At 39.9% G+C, this 18,378-nt stretch overlaps 1 protein-coding gene and 1 long non-coding RNA gene across 2 annotated transcripts in view; one reads left to right on the forward strand and one right to left on the reverse strand.

Moving 5' to 3' along the window:
* Nucleotides 1–18,378, forward strand: part of MINAR2 (membrane integral NOTCH2 associated receptor 2) — a 74,048-nt gene that overhangs the window by 32,939 nt on the left and 22,731 nt on the right. The gene's annotated exons all lie outside the window — the stretch shown is intronic.
* Nucleotides 1,566–18,378, reverse strand: part of LOC141567262 (uncharacterized) — an 80,128-nt gene continuing 63,315 nt past the window's right edge. The window contains exons 4-7 of the long non-coding RNA XR_012489770.2: nucleotides 8,199–8,307; nucleotides 6,450–6,588; nucleotides 6,177–6,343; nucleotides 1,566–5,188 (exon numbers count right to left, since the gene is read on the reverse strand). This is a non-coding gene — a long non-coding RNA (uncharacterized LOC141567262). The remainder of the gene's footprint in view (nucleotides 5,189–6,176; nucleotides 6,344–6,449; nucleotides 6,589–8,198; nucleotides 8,308–18,378) is intronic.

An 18,378-nucleotide genomic window follows, 5' to 3' on the forward strand; every position in this document is an offset into this window, starting at 1 on the left:
GTGAACAATGATGGAACAAGTTATTTGTGTCCCAAGCAAAAGAAAATTATTATGAAAGGAGTGTGACATTGAAAAAAAAAAAGTAGGGCAGGTTCCACAGAAGAGAAAACTGAACTACAAATATATTGTGGTCCCATAGTTAGTCTAAGCAGTGAGACACCATTCATGATAGTGAGCAATTTGAGGATGATCTAGAATCTAATGGATGTCAAAATTTCAAGTTACAAATGAACTCTTCTGGGGAACTGAGTTAACTCATGTTAAACTTCTATTCTTCTATTTCTGTCAGCTTCTCTGAGAGTTTCCACACCCTAATTAAATGACCTGAAATGAAATTAACTGAGCATAGTCTTTACTTCTGGCCCTAAGAAAAAAACGTAGATAAGGTAAAGCTTTTTCTTTTCTTTTTTCATTTTTTTTTTATAATTACCTCCCTCACTCTCAAAACCACTGTGAAATTCCTTTCATTACCCTTGCTGCCTTTTAGACATCTACTTCCTTTCTCCCCGCCCCCACCACTCTTATATATCCATTTATCTCATGCGTGGTCACTTACACACAGGGTAACCCCTCTTCCATACCACATATTTCATTTCAACCTCAAATATGTCTGGATACTAAAGTTTACCTACAGTGCGTACCAATTCCTCTGGACCTTTCCTTCTACTCATGTGATGATAACTAATAATGAATTATTGATATGCCCTTTTCCCAAGAAATATATTTACATTTTAATTGGGTCTTCTGAAAACATAAATTTAATACAGTTGCATTTCAAATAGTGAGAATTTAGTTGTAGAAAACAAACAAAAGGAACTTTGCAACAAGACTTGCAAAAGTATTCCTTATAGCCATGGCTATATGGAATACTTTTTGACAAAGTATTGTCAAAATATTGACAAAACCCACTTTAACTATGAAGACATAAGTAGGTTAAAAGTAAAAGAATGGAAAAAGCTATGCCATGCAAATACTAACCACAAGACAGCTGGAGTAGGTATATTAATAGTATTAGACAAAATAGACTTCAGAAAAAGGAATATTAATGGGGATAAAGAGGGACATAATAATAATAATAAAAGGTCAACTTTCCAGAAAACAAACACAACAATCTGAAATATGTATGCACCTAATAACAAATCTTCAATGTACATGAGGCAAAAATGATAGAATTTAAAGGAGAAATAGATGTATTCACAATCAGAGTTAAAGACGTCAACAGTCCTCTCTAAGGAAATGACAGAACAATAAGATAATAAATCAGTAAAGCTGTCGTGGGGTTTTGTAGTGCGTCCGTTCAGCTAGACTGAACTACATTCCCCACATTTCCCTTTCCTATACATTTCTGGTTAGGGTGGATCAAAAGAGGCATTCCTGTGTAAGATGAGACAGAGAAAAGTCAGCCATTTTGCAGCTCACACCTCATTGTCTATCTGCTGGCTCTTGTTGGAAAGGGGCGGCCATCAACTCCACCTTCCCCGATCCTCCTTCAGTTTCTCTAACTCCTGAGCCAAATGTGTCAAATTCTATGATGAAGGTCAACAGCCACAGCTTCTCTGGCAAGACATCCATACCATCCAGGCCAGAGGAAGCTAGGGCTAATGTGTGTTTTAGTTCATCCTCTTCTGTTCCAGCCCTTGTGTGTGGGTCACGACTTGTCTCTGCTCTACCCTTCATGACACCCGTCTTTCCTTCCTGACTGTCTGCCCTGCGTACTTCAGCTCCAGCATCAGATGCAGAGACAGTGTTTTACAGACACTGACTAACAAGCTCCCTTAAGAGTACAAGGTCAAATCTGTGTAGCAAATCCTTTAATCTGTCTCTATCTGTATCTATATAGCTCTATCTCTGTATATCTACATGTAATTTATATCTACGTCTTAGGTACATCTCCTAATGGTTCTGCTTCTCTGATTGAAGGCAGACAGAATTTGGTACCAGGAGTGGTTCTAGAGGAACAGAATCTTTAGTATCTATTCTCTGGAATGGTTTTAGTTTTCTGGACTGACCTAATTAAACTTCTAGGCATTAATGACCACATTTCCAGGGGTAAAGGAAACATTGGCCATCAATGGCACACAGTGGCAAAATAGTTACTCATGATCACCTGTAGATAACTAATCAAGTGCCTATAAAGCCAAGGTTCTGGGAGGCCTAGTAATGGATACCATAGAATACTTTAGTGAAAATAAAGAGTGTAATGGGGTTGGTTGGCTGTGGTGTGGTAGAAATGGGGGAGAGAAAATAATGAGTTCAGAGCTTTAAATTCTAAGCTTGAAGTCTGCATAATGGACCTGAAAGGTTCAATAACTGTCCAAAAGGAAAGTTATCTCTTATAGCCATAGAGATCTTTCTGAAAACCAAATGCAATGTGTGATCCTGTGGATGGCTGAATTAAAATGCAAATTGAATTTCCAATTCCACAGAATCTGTATTGTTAAAGTGAGAGGATTGATATAGTTGGTGTATTACCTAAGAAAATGGGATGGGATCAAGTAGGCAGATTCCAATGGAGTCTTTGAAGACGTTGAAGCTCCCCATTCTGCCAAGCCTTCTTCACCTGTAGAAGCAGGCTTTTCATCTCTGCCTAAGCAGTGTGGTCTCCCCTTGCCTGAAGAACCTGTACTGACATTCTCTGAGGTAGTTGTCTTGCAAGGTATCACTAATATTCCTCAGGACCTACTCCCACCATCTTTTTTATTCTAAACTGGTAACTAAATTCAAGACTCAGTTGACCGCAGAGAGTGAAACACAAACTATGACCTGTGAGGACATCTGATACATACAAAATAATGACTTTTCCAGAAGCCTGGGAAATATACGTAGGAATGTATTTTAAGAGTGTAGGATCAAGATGAAAGCAATATAAAGTTGGATCAGGATGAATTTATTGACAGGGCTCCTTAATCAGAGATTCTGTATTCAAAAATGAAGGGCTGGGAATGGCTCTACCGGTTTTCTTGGTTAGTTGTCCAAAATGTGGACCCAAAGATGGCCTACACTAAATTAAGTTAACGTGCCAGATTTTTGGTGTACTATAGAGTAAGATATCTAAAAGTTAGGGAAATGGAACTGTTTTGAGTGAATTTAGTGATTATTTAATGTATGCATTCTCTGCTCATTATATGTAAAGTTTTATTTATAGCTATTAGTTTGAGCTTATTAATTAAATTATTCAGCTTTGATATTGGTGATGCTTTTTCTTCTTCACCTACCTGCTTCTTAGCATATGCTAGAACTCTCTGACCACAGTGGTTTATTTGTCTCTTTCTCCTGATTCTTTTGCTTTTTTAATAAAAATCATTCTCTAATGCTAAAAAAAAAAAAAAAAAAAAAAAAAAAAAATTATATACTTCTTTCTTTAAGTTTGTAACTTGGCCTTCTCCTTTGGGCTCTCCCCCAATAAAATTCTCTTTGGAAGGAGTATGAAAAAGTAACGATGATTTTATTAAAATTAACAGAGGTCACATGGAAAGGGATTCTACTTCACAGTGTATAGCATTTATTTAAACATTTTCATTATAAAAGACAAATACAAAACAGAACTAAAATACAAATCAAAAAGAAAAATATCCATTATATTTGCCCCCTTTCTGGGCTCATGTCCTTCAGGTGTTCCCCTTCCCTTTTCTTCCCTCTGACTCTATAATTCTTGCCTCCATCCTGTGTTACCCCAACCACTCCGTTCAACACTACTAAAACCATCACCAGTCTCTCTTGGTTTATTGTGTTTAGCAATTCAGCTCCATCCCAGATTCTTGCTCCAAACCATATGATTTAACCCACCAAAAATTAAAATTCAGTGTATCAAAGGCCATTTTGATGAGGAGAGACATGTTGGTTATGCTAAGAATAATCCAGCATCTAGGTACCATCTTTCTGAGGAGGCAATTGGGCTTACACATTTAATAGTGTAATATATTTCAATTCAAAATAAGACATTTTTATATTGAAAGAGGAAAGAGACAAAATTGCATTTTTTTTTCTGGTTATCTAGAGTCATGAGTGACAACTTGAATTAATTGACTGGATCTATGTTTTTATTCTAGGTTTTAGTCCATTTCAATCAGTTTCAGCATCTCTCATGGGCAGCCACTCTGACTACTGCCAGCCGGACACCATCACTTAATTCAGTTCTGGTCTAAGGTCATGACAAGAAAAAACGCTGAACTTTCTTGGAAAATCAATGCACTGTCATGTTCTTTTTATCTTTGAATGACTTGTTGACAATGCTTCCTCTCTACACACATCTACACACAGAAAAGGGTCTCATTTTAACATAAATTATATAATGTTTTAGATGATATTAGTAATGACTAATTACATGATTAGTAATGACAATCGTCTAAGCCCAGCTAACTCATGAGGGAGAAAATATGTAACTTAATATTATATCATTCATCTTTACTTATATTTCAAGTCTACACATCTCTTCTGATAGCAGGAAATACTATAAGCTTAATCCTAGGTTACTTCAGGCATAGTCACTTTTGGAATTTCTCCGATTTTTGTCTCTCTCTGGCATCATCTAAGTTCTAGAGAGCTCATATGGGATGAATTATCTGGTCTGTGACCATCGGCTCTGTCCACTCTGGTATCTGCTGAGATTCTCTCACTGAGGCTGGTCTGTACGCCTGGTATCTTCCTTCTGTTGGCTTTTCCATATAAGATGCCAGTTTGGTCATAGCCTGCCTCTTCCACATCCTAGTTGAGTGAAGTCTTCAGATCTGCCATCCCTCTCACACATAATCCTGCACCTTCTTGGTGGCCAATGGAAAGCTGGAACTGTTCCAAGCCATTCTGGATCTTCATAAATTTCAGTGGAGGTCTGTGGAGAAATTTGATTGGAAGTCTGTTCTGACTTTAAAAATCCATGCAGCCAATTCTGTTCTAGTTCTCCAGTATCTGGAAGATAAGGCTGTTACTGCTGCTTGAATGGGAAGCAGGCCATTGCACCCTCTACACTTGAATCCCTAAATTAGCTGTTTGTATAGGCACACACACCCCAACCCTTGAAGAACTGGTCCTGAGCGAGGCAGGGTGTGAGCCCACAAGAGCATCTAAATCTCTGAAAAGTCCTTTCTCAGTCTATTTGAGTATTTTAAAAGTCCAGTGCGTAGCAATTAACCAACAAAGACTCTTGTTCTGTTTTACTTCCCATCACAAACCCCCACAGCTTAGCTTCCATCTAAAATTAAAGGAGAGGGATAGGGCAAAGAAAAAAAAAAGAAAAACGAATATTTGAAATAAAAAAGCACGTAAATTTGTATCACTGCAAGTAAGAACGGGGTTTGTAGTCGTGGTTCTTTTACTAATCCACCATATGGCACTGAATCATTTAACCTTTCTGAGGATTAGTTTCCTCCTTTTTAAATCAAAGGTGTTGAACGAGGTGATTTTTAGAGTCCTTACCAGCGCTAACCTTCTGTGAGTACATGTTTGCCGACTATAAACACATTCAAAGTCCAGAGTTGACAAATTGCATTGATAATCATCCCCGCACAGCTTGAAGAGGATGACATTATATAATTCACATTAAAATGCTTTGAAAAGTTAAATGTACCATATAAGTAGACCTTGGTGTACAGCAATTTGATGTCCAGCAATTTTCTTTTATAGCCTCCAGCCAATTAAATCTACTCGTATGTTATCAATTTACTACACTCATTGCCAGCAGACAGCACAAAAATGAACCTTAAGCTGCCGTTCTCCTTCTTAATGGACTCCAGGTACTAGACCCAGTATCGTCGAACCTTTCCCACTTTCCTATAACCCTCTGCCATACCTTTTCCATGGGACCAGGCAAGTGAGGCTGGGACTGCAAAATAGGCTTTGGGCCAGTGATAGCTGTCCCCGACGAAGTGTAAGGATGATGGTTGCTATCTATTGTTGCAGTTTTCTTGCTTTAAACACTCTAAGCTATTCAAGTGAGGTGATCCCAAATGCTATTTGGGGTAATGGTACGTTACCTCCCTAACAGCTCCTTCCAAGGGTTCTACGTGATTTTTGCTCATGTTCATGAAAAGCTTGGGCTCTGAAGTTGGACAGACTAGAACTAAATCCACACTTGACTCTTATTGCCTTGGTAGCCACCTTGGACAGGTTGCTTGGCTCTTTGAGCCTCAATTGTTTGTCTTTTAAAAATGTTGATTTAAAAAAAAAAAACAACAACTTACCCAACGGAGAGTAATGAGGGAGGATTAGAGATTAATGTTAATACATGTACCAGCTGTCGAGTGCTTGGCACATTGTGGCCCCTCCGTGCTTGGTCAGTTCCACCTCTTGTCAGGGCTGCCACTGGGTGTGGGGGGCCCTGGGCAGGTATTTTGTATGGGGCCTCTGTCTGTGCAAGCAATTTGATTTGAAACAGTTATTACAAAATGTGTTGGCACATATGAGATATATTGATTTACTGATAAAGATTTAGAGTAATAAGAAGAGGTACCTACGGACTTGTTTATTATCCAGTCAGTGCACATGAAGATTCTTTGTGGTATCCAGAGACCATGTCTTTCTATTTAGGTCCAAGACCACTTCTAGTGACTTTTATTGTTGCACACATCATCCTGTCTAATTTCGTATCTCCCACTGTGAGAAAAGAGGTAGCAACACTGTTATTACAGACAATGTCATGCTCTTCAGAACCTGCCTTTGTATTTTGTATTGAAACCAACTAGGCCCCCTGCCTCTGTAATTCTCTAATATCATTGGTTTAGTGCTGGCTGCATCATTACTCATGACACTGCCCCTTTCCTCTTGTGGCCCATGAAGCGTTGCCATGAGTGTTGGCTACCCATGATCGTCTCGAAGGTTGTTACTGAGCTTTGTTGATGGTGACCACAAATGCATGTGTACTCAGAGTATGCAAAGAGGTGTGACCAAGAATTTATTTTCTCGTCAAGTTTATCATTTGAACTTTTATAGCCTAAAATGTAGAACCACGTATCTTCCAACTATGTCTCTTTGGGCCTCACGAAATCATGGCATTCCTGGAATGTGATCACTTTCAGTGTTGCCCACACTCCTTCCTTCCACATGTCGCCACCCGTGAGGAGGATAAGGGAGGTATTTCATGGCCAGAGTGAGAGGAATGTCTGTCCTTCCTGAGCATGATTTAGGAAGGCTTAGTGTGCTGAGATGTGAAGCAAGAGAGGACTTGATCAGAAGGGCCAGTGGTGTTGTGAGTGACAGCCCCGAAAGCCCTCACGTTCTCAGAAGAGACAGGCCTGGCCCCCCCAGGACGCCTGACTCTGGTGCTGAGCTTGCATGCAGAGTTGGTGTGACCACCCTGGGTGCCGGTGGAGGGGGGTTGTAGATTGAAGGACAGTCAGCATATACCTGCTCCCCTTGGGTGCTGTAGACTAGAGAAGGTAACTTGGGTATGACACAGATGGGTGAGGGCTCATGCACATGGCCCAAGGATTGGCAGTGGACTTACAGTGTCCCTTATTTCGTACTCAGTGTGAGTGTCACCCACAATCAGCATGTTAATGCCATTCTGGGGACACACATTCACACCATTCCACAAAACGAATAACCATATTGGCAGCAGGAGTGGTACGCTCATCAGGCTGCCCGTCTGGAATGGCGAGCTAGTTACTGGCTCCTGGAAAACCCAATAGGCCTCATGCTCCTTGTGATCTCTGATCAACCTCACATCTTTGGGAGGCTGACAGGTTGGAAAGCTCCCCCACGGAGGAAAATAGGGACTGGAGCCCACTAGGTTCCTGGCTGGGCCTGGCGCTTTAGCATAGATGACATTGCATGTTCTAATAAACATGTTAAAAATTTAATGTTGAGCTCTGCGACCCTTCAGTACGGTTTCAGAAATTATGAGGCTAATATCCTGAGTTGGAAAGTTAATGTTGTCTTAGTATAAATTCCTTGAGATACAGGAATTGACCATTTTTATTTCTAGGCTCCAGGCTCAGGCATCTACTGGGAAGATGATAGGAATATGAGAAAAATAACTGTTGGGACTAGAAAATGGAAAGATTTTTAGGTGACTAAATTGACTGAATTGAAAATACAAAATCTCTGTCTAGTATGAGATACTATTTTACATTTTCTTCATACAAACTCAGGTGTATGAAGCATAGAATATAGCAGTTTACCTAGATTGAAATTCCTATCATCAATACATTGTTAACAATAGGAAATCCCATGTTAAAAAAACAGCAAAGATTAGGCCATTTTACCTTAAGACTGTAGTGCTGACATGATGCCTGGCTGACACCATCTCTGGCCTTTCTCTTCTTAACTCCAGTAGAATGTTCCCTTCTAGTATCTGCCCATACCTATTCTTTTCTGAAGAAGAAAGATTCACAGAATATCCTGACATCTACATTTTCAATAAATTTCATAAGTTAAATATTCTGACAAGACTAAAATATAAAACAGTGAAATATATTTTCCGTTAATCTTCTTTTGTCATTGATAAATAATCAAGCTTTTTAAATTATTGAGATAAAACGCATTTCAGACAAAAATATATCCTTTTACAATGTGTTTCATTTACTAGTTAATATATGTTATGTCCAGACTAAGGCTTCCAAAATATATTTGGTAATTCAAATGTTTAATGAATCAAATAATACTTTATTAGGCATAATACACTAGACTGTAATAAAGATAACATTTGCTTTAATTGTCTTTACCATCTATGGCCAGGAGGACAATATTTCTGAATTATTCATATTTCTAAATTTATTTTTTTTATGTGATATATTGGTACATGGCAAAAGACAGAAGTTCAGGAAAATTAAACCACAGATAAGGGCCAGAAATTAATGAGTTAGAGGATAGAAAAACTAGAACACCTAATTAATAAATAAAATGATTGTGTTTTGGAAAAGATCAGCAAAATAGCTCAAAATAGCTAACTTGATGAAGGAAAAAAGGAAAAAACAGAAAAATACAAAATGAAATGATAAGGGAGGAAATAACATTGAAACAGAAGAAATTTAAAAAAAAAATCATAAGATACTGTTTTGCAGACTCCTATACAAATAAATTTGAAAATCTAGGCCAAATTGATAATTTCTTAAGGAAATACAGATTATAGACATGAAACTTATTAGAGTTAACAAGCTTATATAGACCGTTTTCCATAAAGGAATTAAAGAAAATTATTAAGCAGCTACCCCACGTAAAGCACCAGGCCCAGATGGTTTCACAGGTGAATTATGCCAAATTTCACTGTATTATGTAAAGGAGGCTCAATGTATATGTCCCTCCTGTTGTTTTTTTGTGTTTTTTATTTTTTTAAAGATTTTTATTAAAATATAGCTAACATACAACATTACATTAGTTTTAGGTGAATAACCATAGTTATTCAATGTTTGTATACCTAAAGAAGTGATCACCACAGTAAGTCCAGCGACCATCTGACTCCATGCTATCACAATATTATTGACTATATTCTCTATGCTATATGTTACATTTCCATGACTTATTTGTTTTATACCTGAAAATTTGGACCTATTATTCCCCTTCACCTTTCCCCCCTTTTTAATTTTAAATTACAGTTGATCTTCAGTATTATTTAATATTAATTTCAGGTGTACAGCGCAGTGGTTACACATTTATATAAAAGAAATTATCCCCCTGACTAGTCTAGTACTCACCTGGCACTCTACATAGTTATTAATATTATCATATTACTGACTATATAACCTATGCTTTACTTTACATCCCATGACTATTTTGTAATTATCAGTTTGTACTTCTCACTCCCTTCATATTTTATACCCTGCCCCCAACCCCTTCCCATACATCACTACAACAAATCTAGAACCCATCTGACACCATACATAGTTACTACAATATTATTGACTACATTCCTTATGCTACACCCTACTTCCCCATGATTTTTGTGTAACAACAATTTGTGCTACTTAATCCCTTCCACTTTTTCATGCATCCCAACCCCCTCCCATCTGAAAACCATCAAAACGTTCTCTGTATCTGAGTTTGTTTCTGTTTTGTTTATTTTGTTCTTTGGATTCCACATGTAAGCAAAATCACATTTCATCTGTCTTCCTCTGTCTTACACTCCACTCAGCACAGTACCCTCCAGGTCCATCCATGCCACCGCAGAGGGCAAGAACCCATTCCCTTCCCTGGCTGAGCAATATTCCATTGTACATATATACTGCCACCTGTTTATCCATTCTTCTATCAACAGACACCCAGGCTGCCTCCACATCTTGGCCATTGTAAACAATGCTGCAATGAACATATGGCGTTTGGGTTTTTTCAGATAAATACCCTGAAGTGGGATTACTGGGTCCTTCTTTGTCTCTTGTTATAGGCTTTGTTTTAAAGTTTATTTTGTCTGGTATAAGTATTGCTACTTCGGATGTTTTGTTTCTTTTTCATTTTCACGAAATATCTTTTCTATCCATTTACGGACCATTTGTGTGTGTTTTTCAATCTGAAGTGAGTCTCTTATAGGTAGCATATGTAGGGTCTTGTTTTCTTATCCATTCAGCCCCCCTATGTCTTTTGAGCATTTAATCCATTTACATTGAAAGTAATTGTTGATAGATATGTAGGTATTGCCATTTTATTATTCATAATTTTGATCTTTTTTTTTTTTTTCCATCTTGAAGAAGTCGCACTAACATTCCTTGTCATAGGAAACACCTGGTTTGGTGATAATAAACTCCTTTAGTTTTTTCTTGTCTGAGAAGTTCTTTGTCTGTCCTTCGATTCTAAGTGATAACTTTGTTAGATAGAGTAATCTTGGTTGTACGTCCTTGCTTTTCATCACATTGAATATTTTGTGCTAACCCCTTCTGGCCTGCAAAGTTTCTGTTGAGAAATCAGCTGACAGGCTTATGGGGACTCCCTTATAAGTTACTAGTTGCCTTTCTCTTGCTGCTTTTAGGACTCTATGTTTGTCTTTAACCTTTTCCATTCTTATTATAATGTGTCTTGGTGTGGGCTTGGTGTGGGCTGTTTGAGTTCATCTTGTTTGGGACTCTCGGGGCTTCCTGTCTATTTCCTTTACCAGGTTAGGAAAATTTTCGTCATTATTTCTTCAAATAGGTTCTCAATCCCTTGCTTTCTCTCTTTTCCTTCTGGAACCCCTATGATGCAATTGTTGTTATGTGCGATGTTGTCCCAGAGATCTCTTCAACTATCCTTATTTTTTTGGATTCTTTTTTCTTTTTGCTGTTCTGACTAGATGTTCTCTGCTACCTTGTCTTCCAGATCGGTGATTCGATCCTCTGCTCCATCTAGTCTGCTGGTGATTCCCTCTAGTGTATTCTTCATTTCAGTTATTGTACTCTTCACTTCTGACTGGTTCTTTTTTTTACAGTTTCTGTGTCCTTTTTTATGCTGCTATCTCTCTGTTGAAATTCTCACTAAGTTCCTTGAGCATCCTTATAACCCGTGTTTTGAACTCTGTATCTGGTAGATTGCTTGCCTTCATTTTGTTTAGTTCTTTTTCTGGAGTTTTCTCTTGTTCTGTCATTTGGTATATATTTCTTTGTTTCCACATTTTGGTTGCCTCTTTGTTTGTTTTTGTGTATTATGTATTATGTAGGGCTGCTATGTCTTCTTGTCTTGGCCAGGTGGCCTTATGTAGCAGGTATCCTGTGGGGCCCAGTGACATAGTATCCCTGGTCACCTGCACAGAGTGCTCCAAGAGTGTCCCTTGTGTGGGTTATAGTTGAGCCTTGGTTGCTATTGGTATATCAGTAGGTAGGATTGACCCTCAGGCTGACTGGCTGTGGGGTTTTACCCACATCCACAGCTTATAAGCTGCTGTTCGGCATTACGGGCTGCTTATCCCACTGAATGGGTTTCACCCCAGTGGGCTCTGGTGTCTGTTGACATCGCCCTTTGTGTGTGCTGCTTGTGGGCTAATTGGATGGTGCTTTGCTGTGGTCTGAAGCCAACCTACAAGTATGTTTGTTCTGGGGCCTCTTATGAGAGGCTCTGGTGCAGACCCAGGTCATCCACTGGCTGGTAGGAGCTACAAAGCAATCCACGGTTTTTTGCTGCCTGTGCTAACCTTGGAGGTGTATGGGAGAGGCCATGCTGTGAACCAAGGACATCTGCCACCAGTACTGAGCCTGGGATAGCTCCACAAAATGCCAGGACACCCTGAGGCCTGCTGCCACCTGCCAGCTTCCTTAAGGTTCAGCCACTGTTAAAGACTCATGTTGTATGCAAGTCAGGTGAGACATAGTCTCAGGGAATGACTATAGTGGGAAGAGTTGTCACCAGGTTAATGTAAATTCTGGTTTGGTGCCAGTGCTGAGCCTGAAGCTACTCAGCAAAAGTCTCAGAGCACACTGAGACCAGTCACTACCTGCCTGGGGTCTGTTGGACTCTGATAATTTTCCAAGAAAGAGTGCAATGCAGGTGGAGTTGGTTGCTTTTGGAGAAAGTGCCTCTGGCATTAGGCGAGTTTGGTGGGTTGGATGGGGTCTCAGTGGGTCAGCAGGGTGGAGCTGCAGACCTCACCAGACCAATCAGATTGAGATTTGGCTGTAAGCATAGGGAGACGGCTCAACACAGTAAATATGGCAACTGCCTGCTGGCTGCATGGGAGAAGGACCCCACACAGGAAAAATGCCAACTGTCCTCCAGCTCTTGTTTCGAAGCCACACAACTCAGTCTGCCCCCCATATGTCTCCAACACCCCTCGAGTTACTGTCCTTCCTCTGGAGCCCAAGGTGAGTGTCTGGGAGTGAGAGAGTCTGTGCGCCGGCCCTTTAAGAGGTTGTCTGGGTTTCCCATCAACTTCGGTCTCACTGGATTGTTGTGACTGCATTGTTTTTTCACAGCCATATGTTGTGGGGGCTCCTCTTCCTGGTACCAGTACTCTGGGTTGGGGAATGTGGTGTGGGGTTGGGGTCCCTCGCTCCTCTGGGGGGAAAACTCCATGGCTGAGATATCCCTTCTTGTTCTCAACTGCCACATGGAGGTTTGGGATTAGCCAGGTCCATGTCTCTGCCCCTCCTTCTAGTCTCAACGTGGCTTTTTTTTTTTTTTTTTCATATCCTTAATTATAAAACTTCTGTTCAGCTAGACTTCAGATGGTTCTCCAGGTTGATTGTTCTATAATTTAGTTGTAATTTTAATTTGTTCACGGAAGGAAGCAGGCACAGTGTTTATCTACTCTGCCATCTTAGATCTCCCCCCCTCCTATCCTTTATTAGTGCCATTAATATAATCTGGCATTATTTGGGACATGTATTTCTTAGAGGAACTCAGGAAATGTCATACATTCCACTTGCTACAGCATGGGAAATTAGTTTTTCTAAAAGGCTATATTTTACTTGCTTAAAATGTACTATTTGCTAATGTTATCATTTTTCCTAAGAGAGAGACAAAAATCATAAAATTGATAAGTATGAAATGATTGATTTCATACCAAATAGGGGAATCTGACCAATGGTTTCACCCTCAGAAATAACACCAAGACATCTGGGGTTCCTGTTACTTCCTATTCTTCAAGGTCTGTGGGCATGATGTTAACCGTGTGTAAACCACACTGTCCCGATGAATTTCTGTAAAATAAATCATACAATTTGTCAGAAGCATAAATAAATCTGAGTCTAGATGGTGAGGGCATACCGCAGTACTGCTAGGTTAAAGCAAATACTTGCAGTATTCATAAAAATAGACAAATATATTTAGCTGACATAGTTTCCTACCATGTGCCAGGAGTTGCATTAATTTGCCTCAAGAAGAAAACCACAGTTGAAACACAAACAGCAATTCAGGTCGTCACCTGATTAGGTTTGTAATAATCCTGCCATTCTCCAAGACTTTTCAGGGTTTTTAAGTCCCTATCTGTGGAATTTAATGAGGATGTGATCAGAAGGTGCCAATCTTGCAGTTCCTATCACAAAATTATTTTACTCGGAATTTTTTAGTTTGAAAGGAAAGAAGAGACTGAGGGACTTATTTCATGGGTAAGGGAGTCTTCTAGTTGCTTAAGGTATGTGTTCCAACTAGACAATAAGGGGCTTGGGAAACTACCACTAATAATATTGAAGATCCCTTTGAGTCTACCATAAAGTAAACTTAGCACAGACATACTTTTCTACCAGTTAATGCTCATTATGTAATGCTTTTGAGCTGACCTGGAATCCCGGACCTCTGGAAATGAATGTCATCTCTCATCGAGTAGCCAACAATCCTTCCTTACTCGAGGGTTCCTTTACGAAAAAGTAGGATGAAGGGACACACATGTGTGTTATCACAATGTCTCTCTGTCAAGAGTTTAGTTCAGCTTCTCCATGGTACTGCTGCCTTGGCATCCATTTTATTTGGCCAAGCATCCTGCAGTGACCTTAAACTAACAGTAGCCCTCTCAAGCAAGGACATGCCCTGGATAGCAGCCCACAGAGTCACAAGCAAATGTAACTTCCTGATAAGATTTCTCCAACAGCCCTTGTGATCAACAGTTTCCCTTCATCCCAGCATCTTCCTCTTATGTGCCACTTAAATAAAACCCCAGTGTGGAGCTTGCTGAAACCTTCCTCTTTAGGTTTGAATTGACTAATCTGACCTCATCCTGGGAACCCCAGAACACTACCCACAGACCCTAAAAAAGGCATGTGCCCAGGGCCAGCCTCTCTCTGTCAGCACTCTGCCTTGGCCTCCCCACGTAATCCTCAGGAAGTGTGCCAGGTACTTCCTCCATGACCTGCAAGTGATCAACTTCTCTATTTCACTCTCTTGTGGTCTGTTGTTGAACTGCAGCAGCTCACCATCTGGAACCCTGTGTTCCACTTAAGAAGTGTTAATTCCACAAATTCATAACACTCCTCAATGGGATCTGACCTCGTTTTTATCCAAAGTGCTCGGAATCTTGACCTGACTCAAACCTAATTATGATGGGGAAACTGACCTTAAAATGGTTCCCTGCCATGTGGAACTGAGCTAAAATGGTGGCCCCAGCGGAGAGAGAAGTCCCCGGCCTAAGCGCCAGACCACTTCCGCATAACCCCCTCCAAGCCATACCTTGAGCCAATCACCAGACGACACCTACCTCTTCCCCAACTCAAGGAAGTCCCCAATCCATAAAAACCTGCTCCAAACCTTGCTAGGGGCTCAGTCTTTTGGGAAGGATCCCGCTGAGCCCTCCGGCATAATAAAGCTGACTCTCTTAACTCTCTGAGTGCTGCTTGGATTTCCCGTCTTGGATTCTGCAACAACTAGAGACTGGGACTTTCTACTGTTGTTACTGAAATCAGGCCTCTGTTCAGCAGACTTAGAATTTGGGGCTTTTACACTTAGATAAGACTGAATTGACTTTCTGATTATTTTATTTTGGGGGCCCTGGAATAAGGTAGGGTATTTTGGTTTTTTGTTAGTTTTTGTTTTTGACAACATGGAAAATTCAATCTAGCATTTTTGTTTCCAAACTTTTTCAAGTCTGTCTTCCAAATTAAGCCAAGATTTTTCTGGTTCAGTTTAAGTCTGTGTTCAGTTTAAGTTGTATTAAAGAGCCTAGAAAATGTTTCGATCTAAATGGAGCTACCATGTTGGATACAGAAACTCTAGTAAGTTCATATATATATATATATATATATATATATATATATATATATATATATATAAAATTAGCCTAATCCAAAATTGTCTCACCATCTTTGGTTAAGCACTCAAAATATCCATTTCCCCAGACACTTTAAATTCATGAGTTCCTGAAATAATTTTTACTCGAATTTTTCATTTTATCACCTAAGCAGAATTGAGAGTTGTTTTTTTTGTTTAATCTGCTTTTTTAAAAGCAGTAAGGCAGAAGTGGCAGTTTTACCCTTGTTTCAAGGGAGGCACATTTTATTCAGCTAAAAGAGGAACAATAAAAATGATTTCAGATGGATTCATTAGCCCAGGGTTCTTGAAAGCTTCAAAATCCTCTCAGATTTCATTGTTTCAGTTATCAAAATCTCACTCTTATCTGATCAAAGCTCTAACTCTTACTTAAAAGACTTGGCAAGGTTATCAATCCAAAGGCTGCTATAACTGAGCAACTCAAAAAAATTCAATCTCCCAGTTTGATTTTTAGTGATCTCTGACCAACTGCTATAGTCAGTAAGGTTTTTGTTTTCCTTTTTTTTAGCTCTGTGTTGGGAAGGCTAATAGTTTCATTCTGTGTTTTGAGTGAGCATTTTACCATGTAAGCTTGTTTGCTCGAGCTGTAAGTTACCCAATGACATGAGGATCCAATACTCCGCCCCACTACCGGGCAATCCTTATCCCCTTTAAGCTGCTGGACTAACACCCAGTCCTACAGAGCATCGTTCTCAGGGGCACGTGGCTGCAGGTGAGTAGACTTGACCACGCGACATGACAGACCATGAGCAGCTGTCTTCTCATCTGAGAGTCTTACTACATTGACTCCATCTCCTCCAAAACCCAAATCCAGATAACACATTTTTCTAAGGGTCTATTGCCTAGAGCCCAGTTTTTGTATCCAATTTTGTTAGATTTCTTTGGTCATAACCAACAAAGACCAATTACGCTTAACTTAAGCGGGGGAATAATTTATTAGAAAAAAAAGGTGTAGCTTACAAAATCAAAGGAGCAGTGTTAAAATAATCTTAGAGCAGACTAAAGTCAGAATAGTTTCAAGTATTTTAATAGCAAGGATGTACAAATTTATCATGGGACATTATGATCAGAAAACTCTCTCCAATTTTTTTTTCACACCTCGGTGTTTCTGTGTAATAATTGAATTCCAAAGATAGAGAGTCTGATTCCCTAGCATGGGTCATGGACACACCTCTGTGTTGGTGAGGAGTAGACTGGGCCCCATGATTCCTCCAAAATTACACAAATTAGGAAAGAAGTAATCGCACTCCACCACCCAAAGAAGGGATTCTGGGAAGACTATACACATAAATGCATACATTCATATGTACAGATATGAAAGGCTGTCTACTACACATGGAAAATGATCAAGAATTCTTATTTATTTGCATGACAATTCTGGCAAAGAATCTGGATTCCTCAAATGATGATAAGTGCTCTTAGTTCAACCTCATACCTCAGCTGCCATAGTCAGAGCTTTATGTAAACTATTTCTGTGCATAGATTCCACACTTGTTTGTGAAACGGGGCTCTCACTCATGATGGCTGAGATGAAGGGGTTTGTCAATAGAAATGTTAGGCAAATTATGGAGGAGGCTGGTAATCAAGATTGCATAGTCATCTTACCACTCAACACATCATGTCAAACTCCACCAAAGATGCCAGTCCTGCTGAATTTCTAATTAGGTGATCTCTTAACTATGTGTATCCAGATATAAATGACAAATTACAACTCAACAGTTGTAGACTCTGGCTAATGCTTTGCTGCCACCACCAACTCAAGTGTTTTATTTATTTATTTATTTTCTTCCCCCACACAAGAATTAGATTTTTCTGACATGGGGACTTTGGGGGCTTTTTTCTTATAGAGAATGGCATCAGCCACTGAAACACCATTAGCTGTTCAATTTTTAAAACATTTCTCATGTGGGGCCACAGCTTGCCCCATGACACATTGTTGTAAGTTGGAAAAATGCCCCCTCTTCTGGGATGGAATCAGAAAAGCCCCTCTGAGCAACAGCAGCCACTCAGGTGTACAACTTGGCAAGCACAGCAAGAGAACTTCAGCGGGCCCTCGCCTTGTGGCCCGGGTCTTTGTGCAGTGCAGAATTTGATTTGCCATTATTGGTGGCTCTGCCCTCAGCATAATTTGGACAAACTGGAACAACTGGAAAACTTTTCTTTGGAGCCATCTGATTGGAAGTGTCAGGAAAAAGGGCCACAGAAAATCCCAAATTGGAGTCATCCAGTATTTCTACATCCATTAGATTATGGAAGAAAATTGCACCATCTTACTGGTTGAGAGACTTTTGCCATTGTGGTACCCGACTCTTGAGATGCTTTGCTTAGTATTCCATGTTATATATCATATTGAAGATGTTGGGCCATTGCTGAATGCAGCCAAAATTGAATACTGGGATGCTCACCCCTTCAGAAAAGTAGCTTGCTGGACTGCCCATCTTCCCTGTACTTTATCCTCATTCCTTGTTCTTGACTCCTCTTGGCTACTGTCCACAGTGTGCCTTGGCCCCTTAGCTCAAATTAATGCAGGCTTTTGTGTCATGGGAACTGTCCTGGCCATGGCATTGTCCCTCCAATCTCAGCAGTGCCTTCATGGATGGCATTAAGTAATGACCCTTCCATCTCAGATCAGTCCTCAGGACTCTCTTCTATGTACACTTTGTCGCCAGTCTGGCTTGACCTCTGGCTATTTTTCTTTCTTTACCCAGTTTGGGCCCAGGCTCACTCATTTCTACCCCTCTTTTACCAGTGTCCTCCGTCACAACTACCTAACTGAGAGCCTTAACACGG

Source organism: Rhinolophus sinicus, chromosome 5 (genome assembly GCF_057876585.1).
Source record: "Rhinolophus sinicus isolate RSI-liver-muscle chromosome 5, RSI-T2T, whole genome shotgun sequence".
Taxonomy (NCBI): Eukaryota; Metazoa; Chordata; class Mammalia; order Chiroptera; family Rhinolophidae; genus Rhinolophus; species Rhinolophus sinicus.